The sequence below is a fragment of the Calonectris borealis genome, chromosome 4, assembly GCF_964195595.1.
Source record: "Calonectris borealis chromosome 4, bCalBor7.hap1.2, whole genome shotgun sequence".
In the NCBI taxonomy this organism is placed as follows: domain Eukaryota; kingdom Metazoa; phylum Chordata; class Aves; order Procellariiformes; family Procellariidae; genus Calonectris; species Calonectris borealis.
The window spans coordinates 45,347,697-45,371,257 of record NC_134315.1 but is presented as its reverse complement, the minus strand read 5'-3'; the positions used below and the strand labels follow the sequence as shown (position 1 = coordinate 45,371,257).

Below are 23,561 nucleotides of genomic sequence, written 5' to 3'. Positions count from 1 at the left end.
TCTCGCAGGCATTTATGAACTCAACCTTTCAACATAAGCATAGCGCAAAACCAAAAACCAAGTCTTCTCTATCAATTACAAGCAGAAAGCCAATGCACAAACCTCTTCCCTAAGAAAGAAAAGGCAATAATAAATCATAGACAGATGTTAGTCACCTGGCAGACTAACATCCTGAACTACTATAGTGATATGTTTGCAGAATACAATACACATCTCTATTGCCAACACAGTTAGTTTTAATACCAAACATAGAGCTCGACATCTTTGAGTCATAAATGGATGCTGAATGAACAATTAACGTATTGGAAAACAGAGTAAAAAGAAGTAACAAATCAGGTTCTGGCTACTGTTTCTAGCTATTTTCACTACAAATCACTTCACACACAAAGGACAAGTAACGACAAATTCAAATTACCAACATTTATGTCAATAAGAAAAAAGATAAATCTAAGGATATGAATTGATAATAGACAGCACTTTTTTTTTTTACCTTTTTTTTTAAATGTAGACAATAGACTGACTGACTTGCCATAACAAAACCAAAATCTCACGTATGGCTTGTTGTGACTTGATAAATCCTCAATGAAAAAAAAAAAAGAAAATTCATTTATACTAGTCCAGCAGGTAGCTAGTATTTGATGGCACAGTCTTGGCACAGTCCAAGAGTTTCTTTTGTCCTTCTCTTGCTTCTGTTAGCTGCCAAAGACCTCATTTTGTGGTGTATAGATTTCTTCAGGGTACACTTCTTTTTCTTAATTTCTATTCATTCAGATCCATGTTTTAATTATCACAGAAGCAAGAGCTCCAGTATTTCAGTTCTTGCTCCTTTGTGAGTTAAAAAATAAAGATAGTATCTATAACTGTTTTTTTACTGCCTGCTTGATCAGATTCATAAACATACTGTATGGGGAGCCAAACTCTCACAGGACTAGTCTAATTAAGAAGTCAAATTGCTATGCTGATTACAGACACTCTTCATGAACTTTAAAATCAAGAGTTCTCAAAGTAATCTCAAATCTTGCGCACGGTTTCAGGAAACAAGTATGCTTTTTGGTTTTATCAGAGTATTACAATTTTCATGTCACAGAAAGACTTACATAGGGATTTCTTTTAAATTTGCCTTCTAAAAGCATAGCTGCCATCACTTTAGTCACATATTTGCCATCACACTTACCAACTACAAAAAAAAAATTAATTTCAATGCCATGAAATATTCTCAGAGTTTTATGATGTAGATTCTGGCTTGATATTTCAGAATAAAAATACTGAGGTTATATTTAGGGAAATCATAATGATCAAGTCAAACACGTAGGAGAGCAACCTGCTGAGGGAGCTCGTTGCCTGCCTTATTAACCTACTGAGGGTTGGTTAAAGGCTAAGATAAAGGGCTACTGCAGAAAAATTCTGCTTTCTTGCAGTAAACATCCTTAATGATCCAAAGTTTCTTTAGCCCTAACTTTCAGGCTTGTACAAAACACCTAAGCTAGGGAAGACCTCAGCTGTTTTTCAAGAAGTGAAAAATCTCCCAGAAGAGACACAGAACTGCAAAAAAGAGCAAATTTTGCCATTTAAAAATTCTAACTCTTCCACAAATGCTGCTGTACCAGCAATCAAAACCATTGTGGGTATCTGATTAGCACAACGGTTCACAGACAAAGTATCACTATTGTCACTCCGCAATTTCAAGTTTTTTGAGAACAGCAGTATATTCACAAGGAGAAAATCCTCCTCACATAGGATATCCCTTCAAAAATGTATCTTTTCCTTCTAAGAGCATCACTGATAAATTAACAAATTAAGCTAGAAGTTTGTTCTTTAGTAATCAGAACAACAGAAAAGGTTCAGGAAGTAATGTAAAGAGGCAATGTATCTCAGAGAACAAAAAGAAATAAGATGATTATAGGAGAAAAGGACAACTCTCCTATGTGCTCAAACAGTGTGTATATATATATATATATAAACAAGCATGGTCTGTTGTTCAGGACGTTACAATGATTAGAAATAATAGTCTGAAATTAGGACAAAAATAAAAATAGGATGCCAAGAAAAACTTTCATATTTTGATATTTATTGGGCTATAAAAAAAATTGTTAAAAAGTATGTAGCTGAAACAGCTGAGACATTTAAAGTGTAACAAAGCAAAAAAAATACAACATACTTTTATGCCATACTCAGGAAAGTGCAAATTACAGCTTAGTAAATTTATTTTCCACCTTTGATGTCTACTATTCATTCCAACATTTTCTGCTGAAGTAAATATTTAAGAAGAAGAAAAAAAACCAAAATGTCATTTCCTTATTCCATGAAAAAAAAAATCTTTGTTTTACTCCTAAGTATTCAAAAAGTTATGAATTAGAATAACACACATGCACTGGGAAAATGCAGGAACACTTATCATACTCAAACATTTACTACTCAGGCAGAAATTTAGCATTTGAAACATTCCAAGAACAGTATGTCATATTCTTTTGAAAAGAAAATTACATTCTTTTTAATTGAATAAAATGAACTGAAAAGTTTTTAAATATAAAACCCCAAAGTTACAGCTTTCCTTTCAAAACCCACAGGTCTGTGGGGTCAGTATGTATTAAGACATGTGACAGAAAAGAGACAGCTGGGATCCAAAATAAAGCAGTTTAGAATACGCTGCTGTGCAAACATCCGTGCATATGTTATACAAGACAGCATTAAAGCACTGGATATCTGTGAGTAGGGAAATTAACAAATAAGGTAGGAGACGGCAATTCACACATATTTTATAACTACAGACATGCAAACATCTACTTTTTGGTTGACCAAAAAGATAAAATAAATATAGACCATTTTTGGTCAGTTAGAACAAAAACATTAAAAAATTCTGGTTAACCAAAAGAATAGAAAAAATACCTGTTTTCTCAAAGTGTTTCTTGATCATTCACCTTAGCATGCTATGTTTCAGTTTGGCATGGTGTCAGAAGGGATCTGTTTTTTTAAGAAAACGGAAGTAAATGTCAAAACTTTGTGCTATTTTCAACTGAGAAGGATTAGGTTTCAGCATTTTCAACATGAAATAGTGTCCTTTTTTGCTTTGTTTTTTTTTCCCCTCAGAAAATGTAGGTGGTTTTCTTGTGGAGTGAACAAATCACCAAAGACAGAAAACATATGTCTAGTTTCAGCTGACTCAAATATGAATCCTGTGAAAAAGCTACCCTTATCCGTTAATCCTGCAGAACTATTGACTTTTGGGGTTTTCTCAATTTATTTTTTGTGTACAGTCAATGGAACCACTTAAAGGGAGAACTGTCAAGCCTTAGAGCTATTTATGCATTTAAAGTTTGTTTTGGTTTTTTGGGTTTTTTGTTGTTGTTGTTCTTGTTTTCTTTGTTGCTTGTTTAATAAATATTATTATACCTACTGGTTGAAGTAGGCTCATTAATACTGGTTCATTGTTTTGGCTTCTCAGTTGAGCACACCAATACTTTCCCTGAATTAATAGGGGTTTACTAGGAAAATTTCTTCACCACCATCTAAATCCCCTTTCCAATACTTCACATTATGATTGCAGGAATCTCTTATTTACAAATTTTGTGTGTATCAAATGTTAAAATAGGAAAGGAGCTGTCATTATTTCCAATAAGGAGAATTATTTCCAAGTATGCAGATTACAGGTCAAAATCTCATATGATACTTTGTTTTCATGCTATGTCCTAGAACTACATGCTAAGTTTGATAGAATTAGCTGTCTAATTTCAAGTAAAATTAATTCAGCAGACCTCTTTCTGAATTATTTACCAAGTGGCACTTCCATAAGACCCATCTACAAAGCTGGATGTGAAAAACATCTTCATGACTAAGCCCTATGAAGTTCACCAGTCTTACAGAAAAAAACCAGTTTCTGCCAAAGAGCTGATTTTGGTTATGGATAAAGTTCTGCTTACATACAAAAGATCAAAGTTTCTCAGCATAATATCTTATTTGAATGTTTTTGCCATTACTACTAATATTATCACTTTAAACTGAGGCTAAACAAAAAAAAAAACTATCAAAATTATCATGCTTCAAAAAAAGTGTTCTATATATCACAAAAATGAATATATATCGAAAGTAAGTAGCCATCAGCACAATAATAGCATCCTATTCTTGGAACCAAGCAATTTTTTTTTAATTTTAAACAGCTATAATGTAGTACATATAATCTAGGAGAGCGGTGGAGAAAAATCACCATTGATTCTCTATCCCCTCAACAATAAGTAATTGGACCCAGGAGCTGAATAGTACAGATTAGCATAAAAATACCAGTCAATTATTACTAGCTGTAATATAACATTCTGAACTGACAATACTCTGAACAAATACATGCAGAGTTAACTAGAGCATGGAAGCCAACAGATGTCTGAATAAAAAGAGCGAGGAACTCCTGTTAATTTCAATTAGCGATGCAATTCACTCTCACCTTGTGCATTCTTCAGATATCTGTACTATTTCAGCATGACGACAAGAATCTACAAATACATTATTACAGCAAAGAAGAGCTCTGAAGATGTCCACAATGCGTACATTTTTTCCCCACCAAGGCAAGAGTTTGTGTTCAGAAAGAAAATGGATAATCAATTGTGACAGAATAGGGACAAACTTGAAGTATCCTGTAATTATTGCCCTGTTCCTGTGAAATGCCACACCTTGTAGACCAGCTATTAAAGGCTTGGAACTTGACACATTGTTATTTCAACTGAATGACAAGGGTATTAAGTTGAATGAAGTTTTTTAAGTAGATAGTCTCAGCTCTCAGGTGTCCACATTACAGTTGCAGGGGAGTATTTGGCCTCTGATTGAGTTTTGGTAAGAAGGAAGATTTCAGTAAATCATTCAAGGTTCTTGGACTCAAATGTAAGAGCTCAAAGTACGTTTCTATTATCATTTGCCCTAGCAGAATGATAGCACTGACCAACTATGATATGCTAAGAGAGATCAGAGAGGCAATGAGGGAAGGAAATACAATTGTAATGGCAGATACCCATGAGTATCAGGCAAGGATCAAACTGGGACACAAAGCAGAGAAGAAACTTTTAGCACTACAATAATCATTTCCTGGAGAGCTGGTTAGGGAAACCATTAGAAATGCAGTCCCAGACTTAGTATTGAATAGTATGCAGGATCTTGTTCAATTTTTTTCTATTGAAAGGCACTCTAATAACACATTCAGATTCAATATCCCTACAGCAGTTACAAAACCCAGAAAATCCACCATTTCCAAAAGGAAAATGACACAGAAATGAGAAAGCCTATTAAAAAGAAGATAAAAAGAACTGCTAAAAGAATTAAATCCCAGAGACATCATGTGCATCACTGAAAGACACCTATTGAAAACAGTGCTTGTGCACATCACTTATTAAGAAAGGCGTGATTAAAGGTTAAAAGGAAACTGACTTGGAGAAACAGGCTAAGAGCAGCTTTCAGAAACAAGAAAACAACAAAAAAATCCATTCATTCAAAAGCTTAGGTTATGTTCAGATGAAGATAAAAATAATCATATATCCTGGTGAATTAAATAAATAAATACAAACAGGTAAAAAAAAAAATTTGAGGAGTAATTCCGAAATCAAAGCTACATGCTAAATTCAACACCATTCAGAGCTAGGCATCTGGTGGAAATTCTGTAGCACCAGTTGATGATCAAGATACAAAGAAATTCCCACAGAGGGTAACAACTTTTCACTGACATTAAAAAAACCACCTGCATTGGTCTTCACTATGGAAAGCAGAGAAGAAACCTCTGCAAGCAGCACTATTCCTTCTTTCCAACATCAAGATTACTCCCTGCAGCTGACGAGCCAGTATAATCCTTCTCCAGTTTGGAGAATCTCTCCCACTAACTAGCTTCAGCTTCTAATTGTTTCAGGAGACAGAGTCAACTTCCAGAAGATACTGAATTTGGTTGGAAAGTAACACTCATGTTAACTAAGTTGGGTTTTTGTTCTTTTAACTCATTTTAACTTTCTACTTAGCAGGGCTAAGTACTGCTTTACATCTCTTATAATCTTTATGAAAGAACTAAGGGCTGCCACTCTCCATCTACAATATTATGCAGCATCCAGAGAGCCTAGAAACATTTTGCTTCTACTGTGCTGAACAACTAACAATGAATTGTGCAGATCAGATGAATTAGTGACAAACCGACCTAGTTTGCCATAAAAGTCAGGCAACAGTAAGGAGAGGTGCAACCTAAACTGCACTGATGGCTACACCTTCCCGGAACTCCTTCTGGGTCGCTACTTAATATTCTACTAATTTCATACTCTACTACAAGAAATGCATCCGCACAAAGCTCTTTTAAAAATATTGTTTGCTATTTTATCACATTCCTAAATGTGTTCTATCAAGATATACTGTAGCTTCGGGTGTGTTTACTCTTGAAAACATTTGTCAGCTAAAACTAAAAATTCAGACGGTACCTGCTTCGCTGAAACATGGAATATGAAAACGAAGAACAGTTGGCAAAGATCTAAGTTCTAAAATCAAATGAAAAAATACGGCTAGTTGCAAAATTACATTTTTGCAGAAGGTAAAAACAGTGAAAAACTGTCTCAATGCTGGGGGTAGGACTTTTGTGGGGGTTTTTTGTTTTAAGGAAAAACTAATGCAAAATTGCTTACACTGGTGTTTTCCTTCAAAGACTACTCCTGTTGACAAATGATACTGCAGTGAGAACATTCACGCCAGGCTCCTCTGGTTGCCAGCTTTCTAGGAATTTTGTCATGTCTCTCTAATCCTGTTGCAAGGAAAGTGGTAAAATTTGACATCTAAAGGCATAACTTAAACCAGACACCTATCTTACCCTTACAAGCATGTGGATATTTACTGCCAGATAATATGTGTCCCATAGTCAATTGACTCAGTTATGGTTTAATTATTTTTATACAGTTACACTTTTCTTATTTGCACTTTTAAATAGAAATAATAGTGTTGACCTGTGCAAACTAAGGGTTTTCTGAATAATGTAAATACATATTGATTATCACGACAATGCTAAAGTGTCATCAACAGTGCTCTGCTCTTCAATGGCTACATCTGAATTCCCTCTCTTCTGCCAGAACTAAGTGATATGCCAGCAAGATAAGTATCTCAAGAAACTCTGACATAGATGCAATCCTGGCTTTCATAGCATAGCTGTTACAAACAAGTTGCTGATTTCTGAGTGTACAATCAAGTAAGTCTTCTGTGAACTTCCTTTATTTGGTTCAGGTTTCCCCCTACAAGTTAGTGATAGAGTCGAGAATGGTGAAAGATAATGAAGAAACAAATGTAAAGCTATTACTATGCATACCCATAGGAGTATCTCTCAATGCCACACTGTTTTCGTGTCTGGGTATGAGTAACAAAACCAACCAAACAAAAAAACATCAGAACAACAATTAAAAAAAAAAAAAAAACCAAACACAAAGCAAAACAAAAAAATCCCCAAAACCTGAGTACTTCAGACAAGCAAACAAATTATTTGGGATTCCAGAAGGAAACAAATACAAAACCAAAAAAAGGTAACAAAAAAACCCACCTCCCCAGTATCAAGGGCAGTACTGGCACTCAAATCTGTGTAATAGGATATTAAAAAAATCTCACAGGTATGACCCCATTTTTTCTCCTCCATCAGAGTAAGGAGTTACCCAAGCACTATGGCCAAGACAACATATTCTACATCTCCTCTTCCCTGGCCCCAGAAATGTGATGGGGATCCTTCCAGCTCCACCGATTCAGCTTCTTCAGGCCAGGCTCAATTCAAAAATCTCATGAATGATTTTCAGACAGACTTTTCTTAATAGAAGGCTAGAATTATTTTTATGCCTCAGAAGAGCAGTTTCATTACCAGCACTGTTCTTTACCAGTCCTTACACTCAGCTCCCATAGTAACTCAAAACAAACACCGTGCATTTCCAGGTACATTTGTTCTGTTTTGCTTTAAGGACTGTTAAGAGTAGAAAGACTCCTCAATGTTTCACACCTTAAATTCACTGTATACTCTCACTACCATTACTTCTGATCAACAAATTAAATTAAAAAAAAAAAAAAAAAATCAATCAGTACACATAAAAGAGGTTATGAAAATATTTAGATCACAGCAATAAAGCAAGCAGACCAATGCAAGAGCCTGAGGCGTGAGAGACAGGCCCTCATGATCACTTGCCCTTCGGTGCTCGGCAGTGAACTGGAGAGATAAAACAGGCAGGGGCCTGGTTAGAGCTATGAGGCAGTTTAGCACGTGGCTCCTTGCCTACCGTTAAATGTGTTAGTCATCAAATTTCCACTCATGTTTAGGGCTCACAAAAGCATATAGCCAAGTGTAACTGTACAGGTGAGCTTACTAATGCTGACAAATCAAGTTTGGAAGAAAAACTTGCTATTTCAAGAAATCAGTTCAGGGTTAAGAGCTTCACTGCATACACCTTATTTTGCCTCCCTCCTGCATCTATCAACATAGAAAAGTATTACACAGCATGTATTCACAGAAGAAAAAACACATTCCCAAAAGCTATGCCACAACTTGAGAGCGGAGGTTAACAGCAAAATGAACACCTTACACACTCTCTGGGGAACAACGTGGAAGGATATATGTTGTGTGATAGATAACAATCTTACAAATCAATTCATTCCGAGTAAAAATAATCTTCACAGAGTTAATTTTCATGTCAGGACTTAAGAAAAAGCAGGTAAGAGAGACAAGTCCTACACACAGTGGGGGTTTTGTTTTTAAATGAAGCACATCAGTTGCTGTAAATAGAAACAAGTATACAATTAGTGTAGCTGAACAGCTTCAGTACCAAGTTCTCGTAACAACTATTTGCGAAGGAAAACGAACAGCAACAACACAAGATTGTTGATCTGCTCTACATAACGACAACTCTGTCAAACTGAGAAAATGCATTTAAGTATTACACTTTAGTAGAAGGTTTTATTATAACTGAAGGTAGAGATAGTAAAAAACTTGCTATATTTCTTTATTTAATTCAACATATGTCTTTGTAGCACCGGCAGCAGAAATCATAATAGAGCAGCATGGTTAGCTGCACATGCAAACTGAGCTTATTCCTGTTGCTTAAATTGGCCTTAAAACAAGTTACTCCATAGATATGTAGCATCCTGAGCTTGGAGATAATTTCAGAAAAACACACTGAGAGCTCTGCACGTGAAAGCCCATGATGACATGACTTACATCTCTTTGTGAAATTCAGTAATGTCAATTCCTAACAGCTAATGAAGAGCTTCTCAGCAAAGAACTGAAATAAAACATAATTAAAAGCAAAAAAAAAAAGATTAATTTTAAATTCTAATTACTAGGTGTCTGTCAAAATATATTTCATCTAATTAACTGCACACACCCAAAGCTTGCATCTTCTCATTGTCTGCTGTGACACTACAATGAATTCTACTACAATGCCACTGAATCACTAGTCTACCAAAACAAATAATGTGTTTTATAAAGAAGCAATATTTGCAGGGAAAAATATTATTTTTGTTAAACTGACAGCAAGCGACCCCACAGAGAAGCTTTTGGCACACAACCCCTTCATCACGTCATAGAGAGAGCAAATGACAGTATCTCATTAGCAGAAAAGCATAAACAGTTAATTTACAAGCAGTTAAGGCTATGTAGAAACAGAAAATTATCATTCTGAGAAAGTTAATCAATCTTCTGAGTCATTTACACTAGAATTTCAGTCTTTTGCAAACAGAAATACTCCCATCAACATCTACAGTGAAGGCATCTCCTTGTCCAGAAGAGCTGGCAAGCAGGGGCTTGTTTAACGAGTACTATGGCAATCAAAGTTGTACTTCTGGTATACAACTAGTTACTAAATGCCTTTTTTTTCTCTCCACTGAGGGATGAATGGTTCAATGATACACAAGAGAAAAAGTTTCTTCACTTCTACCTTTGTGGCCCAAATACATATTGGCTACTTAATTGTCCTATTCTGACAGTCATAGAATAGCCTTCCTCAGAAATGGGGCTGAAATAGGACTGACATGTTGAAAAGTTCTATACATACCTATTTCTTTCCTCGAGTTTTCATGGGTTTAAAATTTAAGCTTGAAGACAAGGTGCTTACCTATAATCACAACTGTTAAATTGCAGATCAACTGTGAGTTTTAACACTAATGAATGGCATAGCACATGAGAATGTAATGCTAACTTGAGGACTGATGAGAAAGTCTGGAGAGATTTAACAGACTTCCTATTTCTTAAATAATAAAATAATTTCAACTTAATTATTAATACATTTACCTCACTGTATTTGCAAGGCCAAGAAGGGCAGGAGTGCAGTTTTAAATCTTATCTTCTCCAAAATTTAGGCACTTTACTCAGGAGTGCAGTGACTTGCTCTCTGTGCCCAGGAATCCTCACTGTTAAATAGGAGCAATCACTCCATTTTTAAAACCACCATATTTCTGGCCTGTATTAGGAATAGTGTGGCCAGCAGGAGTAGGGAGGGGATCGTGCCCCTGTACTCGGCACTGGTGAGGCCGCACCTCAAATCCTGTGTTCAGTTCTGGGCCCCTCACTACAAGAAGGACATGGAGGTGCTGGAGCGTGTCCAGAGGAGGGCAACGAAGCTGGTGAAGGGCCTGGAGCACAAGCCTTATGAGGAGCGGCTGAGGGAACTGGGATTGTTTAGCCTGGAGAAGAGGAGGCTGAGGGGAGACCTCATCGCGCTCTACAACTACCTGAAAGGAGGTTGTAGTGAGGTGGGTGTTGGTCTCTTCTCCCAAGTAACTAGCGATAGGACGAGAGGAAATGGCCTCAAGTTGCGCCAAGGGAGGTTTAGATTGGACATTAGGAGAAATTTCTTTACTGAAAGAGTGGTCAGGCCTTGGAACAGGCTGCCCAGGGAAGTGGTGGAGTCACCATCCCTGGAGGTATTTAAAAGACGTGTAGATGAGGCCCTTAGGGACATGGTTTAGTGGGCATGGTGTGTTGGGTTGACGGTTGGACATGATGATCTTAGAGGTCTTTTCCAACCTGTATGATTCTATGATTCTATGATTCTATAAGAAGACTGAAGACAGAAGACACTACCCTCACTTCGTACAACATCTTGGCAAGACAACTCGTCTAGGTTGCAAGGGAAACATGTTCAACTCCCTCTTGAACTTGAGGAGACTAAATCCATGTTACCCACATCCTTCACATCCTTGCAGACTGCATTAGTCACCAGGCTTCTGAAAACGTACTGATAAGAATTTCAAAAAAAATTAAAAAAATTTAAAAAAAAAGGAAAAACTGAGGCAGGATAGCAAGAACATGGCTACATGGCTAGCTAGACCTGAGCAGAGCATGAATCAGAGAAGAGAGGAATTACAAGTTCCATTGCTTGGTCTGAAGATTATTTACAGATTCTTTCTTTGGGACACAGTTTACTAAGGAACACTTGCCCAAGAGTCAGTTCGGATTTCTCTGAAACACAGTAAACCAAATAAGAACCTACGGATAAAGATCAGGATCTTTATCTTCTTCCCTACAATAAATACTACTGTCTTAAGCAGACACTAGCTAGTACATTTTTCAAGTTCAGTATCTGAAAAAAAGCAGCAGCAACTATTCTCCTGTGCATTCAAAAGACAATCGCAATAGTCACATTCACTTTAGAAATGATAAAATTATCAGCCTTTTGCCCTTGCTGGTTTCTTAACATCCTTTCCAATCACTATATTACACTTTACTCTTCTACCTGGACTTCATCCTTACCAAATCTGCAGATGACACTGAAGTAGAAGAAATGGTGGAATGAACAGGAGAACTTCGACTGAAAGAAACCTCAGTAAACTTGAGGACTGGGTTAACTCATGAAGTTCAACATAGAAAAGTACACAGTTTTACACCTGCAGCAATGTAAATCTGCAGTGTAGGCCAGCAGTCAACGGCTGAACAGGTCCCAGCACTTGCGGTGGACATCAAGCCAAACAGCAGCCAACAGTGCCCTCTTGTCATGAATAAGGCAAACTGCATCCTGAGCAGGGCCCACAGAACAAGAGGTTATTCTCATGTTACTCTTTGCACTGATGAGGCTGGAATACTCCAGAGCCAGTTTTTGCGCCCCCACCTCAAGAGCAATGTGGAGAGGTCCAGCACAGGACTGTCACAATGGTCAGGGGACCAGAGCACATGATCAACAAGGAGAGGTTGAGGACGCTGGTCTTGTTCAGTCTGGCCAACAGCAGGCTGTAGGGGCAAGCTGACATGAGCGGGAACTGCAAAGACAAGGAAACCAAATTCATCTCAGTAGTGGCAGACAGATAAGCAAGGGAAAACAGCCACAAACTGGCATTTGAGAGGTTCAGGCTGAACATTAGGGAGGTGACATTTCCCTAGGAGAGTAATGCAGCCCTGGATCAGGTTGTCCATGGAGGTTATGAAATCCCCACATCCTTGAGGGTGTCCAGGACCAGCCAGAGTCTCCGGAGACCTGATCTAGTGCTGGCCATAGCCAGCTCTGCCAGAATTTTGGGCTAGATGCCCCTGAGGTCCTTTCCAACAGACATGTCTATGATTCATGACATGCTCAGCTGGGATCTGCTTTCATGGCTGCCTCGTATTTTCAGTTAAGGTTTCTTCCTCCCCACTATCACTCTGTATGGTCACAGTGACCTCTTTTTACCTTAATCCATATTCTCCCAAGAACAAGTAAAATAGAAGAGAAGGTGGCATTAGAATGATTGAGTATGAGCTAACCATGAATGATCAGATTTTAGGAGGAAAACCAAACAGCTTTGAAGCGACAGTCCTTCCCATGGAAGGTATTTTTCCCTCTAAACACCAGATCTCTCCAGTTTCCCTGTGTAAAAGAAAAAAAGATTTAATCCAATGCCACATGCTTTACAAACTGAATGTATGAAACCACACCAAGAATATGAGAATGTAAAAGGTTGCAACAAATAGCTGAACCAATTTTTGCCTTTTTTTTAAATCAATATCATCATCTTGTCTCTTTGTTCTTTCTCACCTGTCTGTATTTATCAATCTGTTTCTCATTTAGTTTGCAAGCTTTCCAGGCTGAAAAACACTTCCTTTTTTCCTGTTTTTTTTTTGTTGTTGTTGTTTTGGGTTTATTTTCTTTTCTATACCTTTCATTCTTTTTAAGGTCTTGGCCATTACAAAAGCTTATAAGCCTCAGAAGAAATCAAATTCAAAACCCCAAAATGAAATGGCTATGACAAAAAATGCACATTTGGGTTAAAAAGGCAGGATGCAGACAAAGAAAAATCCTCAGTAAATTGGCTTGGCATTTATGCAGTCTTTAGCCCTTTATTCTAGACCAAAAGCTGTTCCCTAATATTGAGAATTTATCAAGAAATATGCTCAAAGTAGTAAGGCAGTCACATGACACAGCTGTAGAGACATAAAAGCTTGTCTATTCTGCAGAAAGAGCTGTCATTAGATAAGCAAAGAAAAATAGCACAAAGAATTATAACTTTGCTTGTACCAATTTCCTCAGAATCTTTTTTATTAATCCATTACACTGAAAGACACTATTAAAGCTGTAGTTACATCTTCTGATTTGAGAAAAATGCTTACAGCAGGAAAAAAAAACTTGCAAAGCAATGAAGCGATAAATAATTTGACTTATAAAAAAGGCACAGGATCTGAACAAAACAATCTGTATAAATTTAATTAATTTATACAGAAAAAAGACAAAAAAGATTGACAAAGAAAATTTCAGTTTCCTTTTATTAAAGGAGGGTAGCCTCCAGGATTAGGTTAATTGCTGATCAAGAATTATTAGCTAAATGCTTCACTATAGTACAAAAGCACGCATTGCATCATATTAGTGGCTCACCTCTGTTACTGGAAAATTAATTCTAGCTATCTCAGTAAGGATCTTACTCCTTGTGTTCATTTGTTTTCCAGCCCGGCAGAAACAGCATTTAGTACAGGAAAGCAACAGAATAAAGCATTTTTCAGAGCACAAACATTCTTAAAGCAGAAAAAGACCAGTACTGTTAATTGAGAGGTAAGCTGGAAAATGCAGACACACATCTGTGGATCGTAAATGGGAGGACAATAACAATACTCAATCCCTACCTAAGGTATTCTACGGGACTGTATTCTGACATGCAGGTATTAAGAAGAAAAATTTAAGAACAATCAGGAAAAAGATTAAACCTGAATTCAAAGTTTAATCTTTGGAACGAGGAAAATAAAAACCTGTCTGAGAAACAATTTAGCAGAAGCCTTCCTTTTTCTCTGTCAAATGATTCATAATATGCCAACATACAAAAAAGACGTGACAACCATTCTCTCCCCACTGCTGTCCCCATCTGCAACGTTGCCATCGAAGTGCAAATCTCTCAAGTGTCCTGCTATCTGGTCTCCCACCTTCCCAAGGTAATGGCCAAGCACTGTTGCTCTCTGGATCAGCAAAGCTCATGTGCAAATCCCTTCCTTGCACTATTTCATATGATGAAAACAACTCCTCCAAACAAATTAATAGCTTTATCATCAACATCACAGATTTTGCTGTATGAGGATTAGAGAACACCACATTTCATATAATTTACTCATTCATACACCAGCTTTAGGACACTGCACAGAACTGCATGAGTATCAACAACAACTTCTGAGGGTGCCAGAGGACTGTCAACAACTGAAAATAATTAACATATCATTTCAAGAATTAATTTGCATAAATCAGAATTAAACTTTGTCCATACAAAACTCCTGGAGTCCCCCCCTCACTTATACAAATAAGAAAAAGTAAAGTTGTCAGCAGCTGAAATAATTACTGTACCAACTTTACTTAAAATTTGAGACTTTTTAAAAAATGACACACAACTTTAAATTCCCTGATTATCTTCTAGTAATGCTATTTAGAACAAAGCACTTAAAAAACACTGAAATAACAAGTTTTTAGATTTGAGAGATACCTAGTCTGCACTGTGTCTACTTGTAATAAAACAAAAACAAATGGAAAGCACATTCAGAGTCACCCCAGGTTATGTTCTGCATGCACATAGTTCCTCATATCTGCCTACTGAATAATTGTACTTAGATCGCAGCAGTGCAAAATAAGAAGCGCTTTCAAAAACACAATATTCTTTTTTTCTGTCGGGAGATAAAGTAATATATATTGTTCCTAGCCCCTTTAAAAAAAAAAAAAAAAAGAAATCTAAGCTATATGCAATTTTGAGTATGTGAATATCTCTGCGTATTCTAATAACAGAACAGAGCGGGCATATAAAATAAAATTGATAATCACAAATAGCAGAGAGATCTCATAAGATTGTCAGCCCTTGCAAACCACATTTCCAGATGGAAAGCAGCTGTCCACTTGGCAGGGAAGCTTGCAGTTAACCAACAGCCACAAGAGATTCAGATCTTGCGCTTCTGGAACAAAAGAACTTGCTGACCCCTAGCCCAAGTCCTGGTGTTTTCACGGGAGAACTGCAAATCCAAAACAACAGAATACAGTCTCCCAGGGATGACATGAACTTGGCCAGTAGGTCCAGTTAGAAGTTTTTATGAACTTAGAATTGCTATTATAGTTCAATATTTGCAAAAGTGTTGTGAAGTTCCTCCTGAGAAAAGAAGGTTGGTTGTTTGAACATCTCTTGTGTATTCATAACTTTAGCACTTAATGTGTTCAGAGACAAGATATCTCCAAAGAGCATGCTGCAAAGTACCAGATTATGTTAAATAAAAACAGTTGAAATTCCATAACTTAATTAAAAGATCTTCCTTTCATTCCTGAATAAACATTTTTTTGCTCGCATGTTGTATCCCTTGTTTATTTGTCTCATAGTAACAAATACATTTTGAAAATTCCTTATAACATTATCCATGAAAGTCAGGGTACTGTATGTCTCCTTAAAATTTTGAAGAAAAAAAAGAAAAAAAAAATCCACATAAGAGTAATCTTATCATTTTCATGTTCCAAAGCAAATTTAAAGGAGTAAGTCAAAACATTACTCTACAAGCTGTTGCATAACAATAAGAGCGATAAATTACATACATTACCATAAAACCATAATCCTTTTGCAATTGTATTTTATAATGGAGTCCAGTTTTCTCTAAATTGAGATGCTGTGCTGACTAAATTGAAGTTTAAATCGGATGACAGATTATTTCTGATACACACGCACAATAAGAGAAAATATGCCATCCACAAACAATTTTCATGTTTGAAACATAACAAACAGCTTGTGAATATGAACCAAGATACCTTCTTCAAAAAAAATTAGAAAATGTGATTAGAGAGATGAGAATGTGCTGGTGCTGCCAGCCAAGGATTGTCACCTTCTTAAAACTGAAGGCTGAGATAATTACATGATGCAGAAATTATTAGAAACATTACTAGTAGTAGACTTAGAAGTAGACTTCTATGAACCCAACATTTTAGAAACTGAAGTACAGTTTGAACAATCTACTGATCTTCCAGCACACTTTTTTATGGGGAAAGATACTACTTCTACATGTTTTCCTCCTCTTTCCAAAATACATTACTCTATCAGAAAACTCTGTGCAAGTCACCAACTCAGTAAGCTTTTAACCATTTTAAACTGTTTTAATTAAAGACAATCCACAAGAGGTAGTGGTGACTACAAGCTGATTTCCTTGCATTTAGAATTATCTTGTAAATGTGATGTACTTTATGACTCTCTTGCGTCGCCAATTACAGAACAGCAGCTCACTTCTCTCTGTGGAGGTGACGCCAGAGGAGGAGACCATTACATCAACAGCAACAGCAGAACCTGCCCCCTGAAAGGGACTGCACTGCAATCGAATCAAAGGCCACTTTATCCGCATGGAGGAAAATGCTGCCCTCTTTAGCGTGTGGATGGCATTCTCTCTCTCAAATTTGAAGACCAATTGTGAGAAGGCTTTAACCAGGAAAATTTTCATACCCAAGAGAGAATTTTTGGTCAAAGCCACAGTTTGACATGCTAGACAAAATTCCATAGATGAGGCATTCAGTTGGCCTATCGAAGAACAAGAAAAAAGTCCCTGTTATGATTTCTAAATGAAACTGAAACAGCTTTTGGCATCCAAAGTGAATGACCTCATTTTATAAATACTATCTACCATGAAACAGCTTTAGCTTCACACACATATGTTTTCAAAGATAAGTTACCCAGTTCCTGATAAACCAGAGTGAATACATTTATAAAATCTTGAAGATGCTCTCCAGGATACCAATATTGTTATCTATACTCTAAGTACAAACATCAACCAAAAAAAATTATAGCACAAAAATCCTTACGTTCTAACCTTCTAGATCACATTTAATAATATAAAATATTAGAAAACTGTTTTGAGTCAGATTTGCTGAAAAATGAGTTTACATAAACTCAAATGATTTTTTTAACTATCAGTTTCCTAGGGAAAGGAAATTTCACACTTTAACAAGGTTTTATACGTAGGTTAGTCATGGCAGAATGTGACCTTTAATCTCCATTGCTTTTAAAATTATGACTTGTTGGATACCTAATGTCATATATACATATAAATAAAGTTTGAATGCTTGAGTTAAAGTGAATTATTAAATTCTATTTTTGCAGCTTTCTAGCTTTTAAAGCATTCCATAAATTGTTACAGCTATGAGGGTCTTCAGGAAAGTCCCCTCTTACATTAAGACTCCATAGCCCAAAAGCCTATTTTTGTTCTTTGCCTGAGTCCTGTGTCATTCAGCACATAGGCTGGGAACCATACAGAGATAAAAATTACGGAGAGCAGGTGGTCAGAAACTTTCATTCACAGTCCTGCTGCGAACACTATATAGTCAGTTCTCCTGGGACTGAATGACAAATGAAGCCAGTATCATTAAGGCACACTCTCTGGCAACACGAACGTACTGCCGTTTTCTCTATTTCGGTATTCTTTGGAGATAGCTACTCTAAACCTATGTGTTAGAAGAACAGAAATTTCTGCTTCGTGGATTGGAGTATTAGAATGAAAAAGTTTAACTCCTATTATGTGATTATACTCAACACTTTTACCTTCAGCCATTTTAAATAAAAATACCTCACTAATCTGTACAGCACCTCTACAAAATTACTACTCATTGATACTACAAGAGGCTAAACCTCTATCACTCATCTCTATGAAGTCAAATGAATTGAATCAAGGTAGTACTGCAAATGTAAATCAATTCCAGAAGTGTTAATTAACCTAACCTCCAGTCTTCTGGGAAGAGATATTTTACAAGTTGGAAGGTGCTTCTATAATCAAGAATTTTTATATCATTATACAAATGAAGCCAACACACAGGCTTCATACACAAAGTATTTCAATCCAAAATTCAGAACCGCTATGCAGGATTAGGAAAACATGATTTTGTGACAAATGAGTAAAAACAGAGGATATATAGCAATAATATATCAGTGTTATGATACCTCCTCCTTTCATCTCCTTGATAAGGATTTAAAAAATCCATCCACACTTCCTGGTTAAGCAACAGAAGCTATGCACATATGGAGAATATGCCAACAATTCTACCATAAAAACACCTGCTTTGACAAAGTATCTATATAAACCATTAACATAGACTCACCTATTTCATATGCACATTATGATTCAGGGGAATGAAGTCAAGCAATATTAAAGTAGACTATCGTTGATGTTAAAACAGATCATTCCTTGAGCAGAGTAAGTTTTTGATTCACCCTTTTTGTCTTCTTCCCAATTCCCAATCTAACAACTTGTCAAAACTTAATATTGATTCTACACTGATGAAAATCTTTCTGACAGCTAGATAAAATACTTGACATTTAAAGTTACACTGCAAAAATTAGCTTTTTGCTATCTACCTTCTCCCCTATTTTCCTCCTCCAACTCATCCTTTTCCTCAAATATCAGAAATTATGGATTTTTACATATCTTAATTACACTTAAAGCAATTAATCAGCTATGTGATATTATGAGTCTCGAAACAGAATTTGTCTTAGCATTACGTGTATTTAGAATTCCATTCAAAATATACATACACGCCCATGTATTTGAAAAGAGCCACCATACCCTAGTTTGCCATAATGTTTTTGTCATCAGAGGCCAGAATTTTTTTCCTGCTGATATTCTAGAAAGATAAGCTGCATACCTGGCAACCATTTCTATAAGTACTGCCTAAAATACCCTACAGTGCAGTCATCCTACATTAAAGGTACATCATTAATTCCCCAGAAGAAATGAGTGTAATGAATAAACAGAGTCAAACATTTTGAAGCCCTACCACTATGGTAATCCCACTGTCGTTATGTCCTTATTTCTTAATAGCAAAGATTTTTACAATGCCCTTTGACCTTAACAAATAAGTGAACACATGTACTCTATTTCTCTATGGGGGGTTGTGAGCGAAATACAGACAATATATAAAAAGTTGCTGTATTTATAGGCGTGACAGCAACAGAAAACCTCAGAATTTTTTCTGCTAAGTTTTCACAGTATTGCCCAAGCTGCCTTTAATTACTAGAGAAATAAGGGACATTTTTCAGACAAATTTTGTTTAAGCTGTTAAGCAGCCCATTATTTTCACTAGCTGATATTCACCCCTTGAAAAAGAGCACCAAACAGCCCTTTAAAAAGTAGGTTATCGTGAAGACGTTTATCTTGGCAATACATACACATATGCAGGTTTTAAATTGTTCTAAAAAGTATGACTGTAAAAAGTAAAAGCTCTATCACAAAAACATTGTTCAAAGCCTAAAATTTTTCATATAAGATGTTTTTCCCTCTAGAGGCTAAAAACTATCATGGTTTAGGTAGTCAGTGAAATCAAAATATAATCCTCTATGCCAAGATAAAGTCTTGTGTCCTTTCAATACATTAGTTGTAAATGAAATAGAACAGTTATAGAGCAGAACATGAATTTTATTTCCTCCAGTGGAAAAAATAAAAAATTGTAACTAGAGAACCAAAATTGAAAGTGTTAGTGTAGCTGTAAATGTTTATACTGATGTTACTTTCCTTCTGTGAATGTATATAGCTTCTCATTATAATACTAATATGAATGAGACCATACACTAACTTCATTACCTTCAAAACACCCGGATAATTTAGCTCTAGTTTTCAGTGTAAATTTAGGAGATTGCACATATCAAGGCTTATTGTGATTTGTTTTCAGTAGTGTAATCTTAAATGAGTTGAATGGTCCAACAAATAAAAAACAACCAAATTCAATATTGAAAAAGCAGCCAAACATATATTTTGGTTAATCTACAAGTACATTAGTATTTAGTCTCCCACCAGTTTTAGGAAAAATACAATTCATTCCTGGAGAAGTCGTAAATAGCATCCCTATCAGAATGGCCCTTTATAACACTCAGAAGACTTTAACATTTTATGGACACACACACACACACACACACACACACACACACAAAAAAAGGAAGAGGAATTTAGTTCCACACATTACTAACTATATTAAATTTCAGGTGTTCCTAGGAAGCCAAACAATTAGCAGAGTATGTGTTTTTGAACGCTTTAGAAACTGAACTAAGGTGTGAAATTTTCCTTGGAAATTGAACAGTTTTGAATATACTTCTCCAAATACATTTATAGAATGTGCCTTGTAGTAATCAATATTCAACTTACACTTGAATGTCTTTAAAAGGCAGACCACTTTGCTTTCTGGAATAAGCATCTCTGTTCTAGATCTGTTGCAGCAACTCTGCCAAGTGAAATTTTCCATTTAAGTAATGGCTTGATATATGAAAACAAAAACAAAAATGTAACTATCTGTTTGACCCTTATCCCAAAGGCCATCTGGATTTGTGTATCAGATTACCGTTATTTTAGAATGGCAATATCAGGTACTACATCATAGTATTTAACATCCTTATAGGAAAAACACATTTCTTTTTCATGTATAAGGTTCCTCTGGATGCAATTTAGAAAAATCAAACGTTTTTCAAACCCACCACTTTTCATGGCATATAAATTAATCACTTTCGCTGTTAAAAAAATTACATGACATAACATTCTTCCAGCTTGCATTGCATTGCTTTGCCCCTAAAACAGAGATCTTTAAGATATGCTTCCTGAAATAGACTTCAGCCGTCTGTTTGTATCAATATCTTATTTTACCACCACTGCTGTTGATCAAAATGCTTCTGTCACTTGAACCGTTTAGATAAAAAAGCCAAGCAGATACCCTGGTTTTCTTCTAACAGAACGAAATTTACATTTTCAACATTCACTAGTTAGAACAAAAAAAAAAAATTTGAATCCTCTCTTCTTTTTAAGAAGCAATCATAAAAATTTCACAAAGTAGAAAATTTAAGAATGTAAGTTGCATAATTTAAAAGGAAATGGCACTCAAGTTGGAGTGCTCTTTGGATGGACTTACAAATATGTTTTTTTAAATAATGAGCTATGGTTTTCAAGATGTACTTAATGTTCACCTCGTGAACTAGACAATAAGTAAGTAACAGCCTACACTTCTGATTTGCAACTTCAGTCATTCCCTAGGCAACATTCACTAATATTTATCAATTCTATTTGAATTAGACTGATATTCCCTTGATTTGTGTTACACATGTTATGGAGAGTTAAAAATCACTATTATACAACTTTCAACTTTCTTAATCTTTATCAGAGCTTCCAATTGCTGACTTTGCAAAGTTTTAAATACAATCATTATTAGATGAGCATATATAGAAAATATAAAAACGAAATTTGTCAAGTGCCAGAAATTCAAACAGCATATTTTTACACAACTTGAAGATGGCAGACACTGCTATTGTAGAATTTTCAAAAGGTAACAAAATCCAAGATTGGGATGCAGGTTCACTTCTTGCCCCCTACTTCTATTGATTGTAATAACTGATTAACTTGCAGTATGTATGCTCCGATTCAGTTGTTATTTCTGAACAGTCCATTGCCCTTCTAGTATTAATTAAACATATTTTCACAAGGGCTTCTATCAACAACTTTTGGTGTGACAGCGTAGAGATTTTCATTAGCTCAGTACACTAAAAATAGTATCTGGAATATGTAACACCTAAACAAAACCAAACAAAAAAACTGAAACAAATTGCAGGTCACCACTCTACACAAATAAATATCATGTGCCTTATAAAGATTACATGTCATAGTTATTCATATCCAACTCATTTATTCCTTTATTGCAAAACTATCATCCTTACATTTAGAAGGTTATAAAGTTTTCTCTGAAAACTTGCATTTTTCCTTTCATAACATTCAGAAAACAGTTTTCCTGATTGAATTTTGTTGTAGCTTTATTTGCTTCTCATTTTTCTCCCCTAGCACATCCTGACAGATATGTAAATCCCTCAGCTTTCTATATCTGTTTTTAAAGAGATGACCAAGTTTATTCTCAGAATTTTAAAACCTGAGGTGAGAAAGTATCTAGCTTAGAAATACTAATAATGCTTAGAAATACTAATCGGGTTTCATAATAGGGGGAACAAAACTGACTGCAATGTGATTAACATGTATTTGTTTCTTTCAAACTGTAAACTTCCATTTAATTCTATGCAGAACAACGTAGAGCTAAAAGATTCATGCATAACAGCCAAATGTTATGCTACAAAGAAAAACCATTTACAAGGTGTGGAAATATTCTTGGATATAAGGAACTTCATCTGGCAAGCAAAATAGAACCAGATAGCCCTGCAACTTCAAGTCACTCCACTGCTTCCTGAGGTGTACACAAACTATATCTATCCTGGATCTGATGTCATTACTGTTTGGATACTAGCTACTGAACTGTACAGTAACAGAGTTAATATTTTTAGCACAAGCATTTAAAATGGTAGCAGACCAACTCCCCCACTGACTGAACGCTCTGAAAAAAAGGTTCAAAAGAGTATCTGTGCTCAGTTACAGTTCAAAAACTTGAACAACGTTTACCAGCGTCTTTCTGCACCACAATTCATCTTGAGAATGCACAGGATGAACTTAGCAGTTTTCCCCACAGGCAATAGTGCCAAAAATAAAAACCAGGGATTTCTCTCAGCTGCCTAACCATGTAATATTTATTTGAGTTCTTAAATATTTCCATCTACACATTTTTGGGAGGCAACTCCACCCTCTTCCCTGACAGCATTACCCACATTCTCAGGCTGTCTCTCATTTTTCATCACCTTTCTTTCTTCCTCTGCATACACTCTCTCACTAAACCCTACTGCTTCTATCTTTTAAGTCTACCCTCCTTTGTCATTCTTTCTGCTAAAATACTCATCCCTCTGTCAGCCTCTCTTGAAAACTACATGTTCCTCCGGGTTTGCTTTCTCTGGTTCATCCAAAACAGTGAAGTCTCCTCCCTTCAGCTACTTCCCCAACTGTATTTTTTAGAAGTTTTTCATTTGCTTGCCTTGCCTTCCGTCCACTTTCCATACCTGGTCCGAGGAGCTAACAAATACATTTCTGTGGTATAATCCTATTACATTTTCTCTCTGCACAACATCCCTAAAGTGTACTTTAAAATGAGGCTCCCAAGGCTTCCGGTGACCTCCTCCCTCCACAGTGAAAGACCAGGGAATCAGCCAACAGACTGACTTCATTTGGACGTATCAAAATCAATGTCTCTAAAACCACACTCCTCATAACCTCTTTCTCATGTGATTTTAAAGCATCAAAT

The 23,561-nt window shown here is 36.0% G+C and overlaps 1 protein-coding gene across 4 annotated transcripts in view; it reads right to left on the bottom strand.

Annotated features, from left to right (window-relative positions):
* Positions 1 to 23,561, bottom strand: part of MARCHF1 (membrane associated ring-CH-type finger 1) — a 259,802-nt gene that overhangs the window by 193,363 nt on the left and 42,878 nt on the right. Inside the window, exon 2 of one of the 4 annotated variants that reach the window (XM_075149400.1) lies at positions 2,887 to 2,961. The exons of the other annotated variants lie outside the window; for them this stretch is intronic. The gene's annotated coding sequence lies outside the window, so the exon portion shown is untranslated. The remainder of the gene's footprint in view (positions 1 to 2,886; positions 2,962 to 23,561) is intronic. 4 annotated transcript variants of the gene reach the window in all.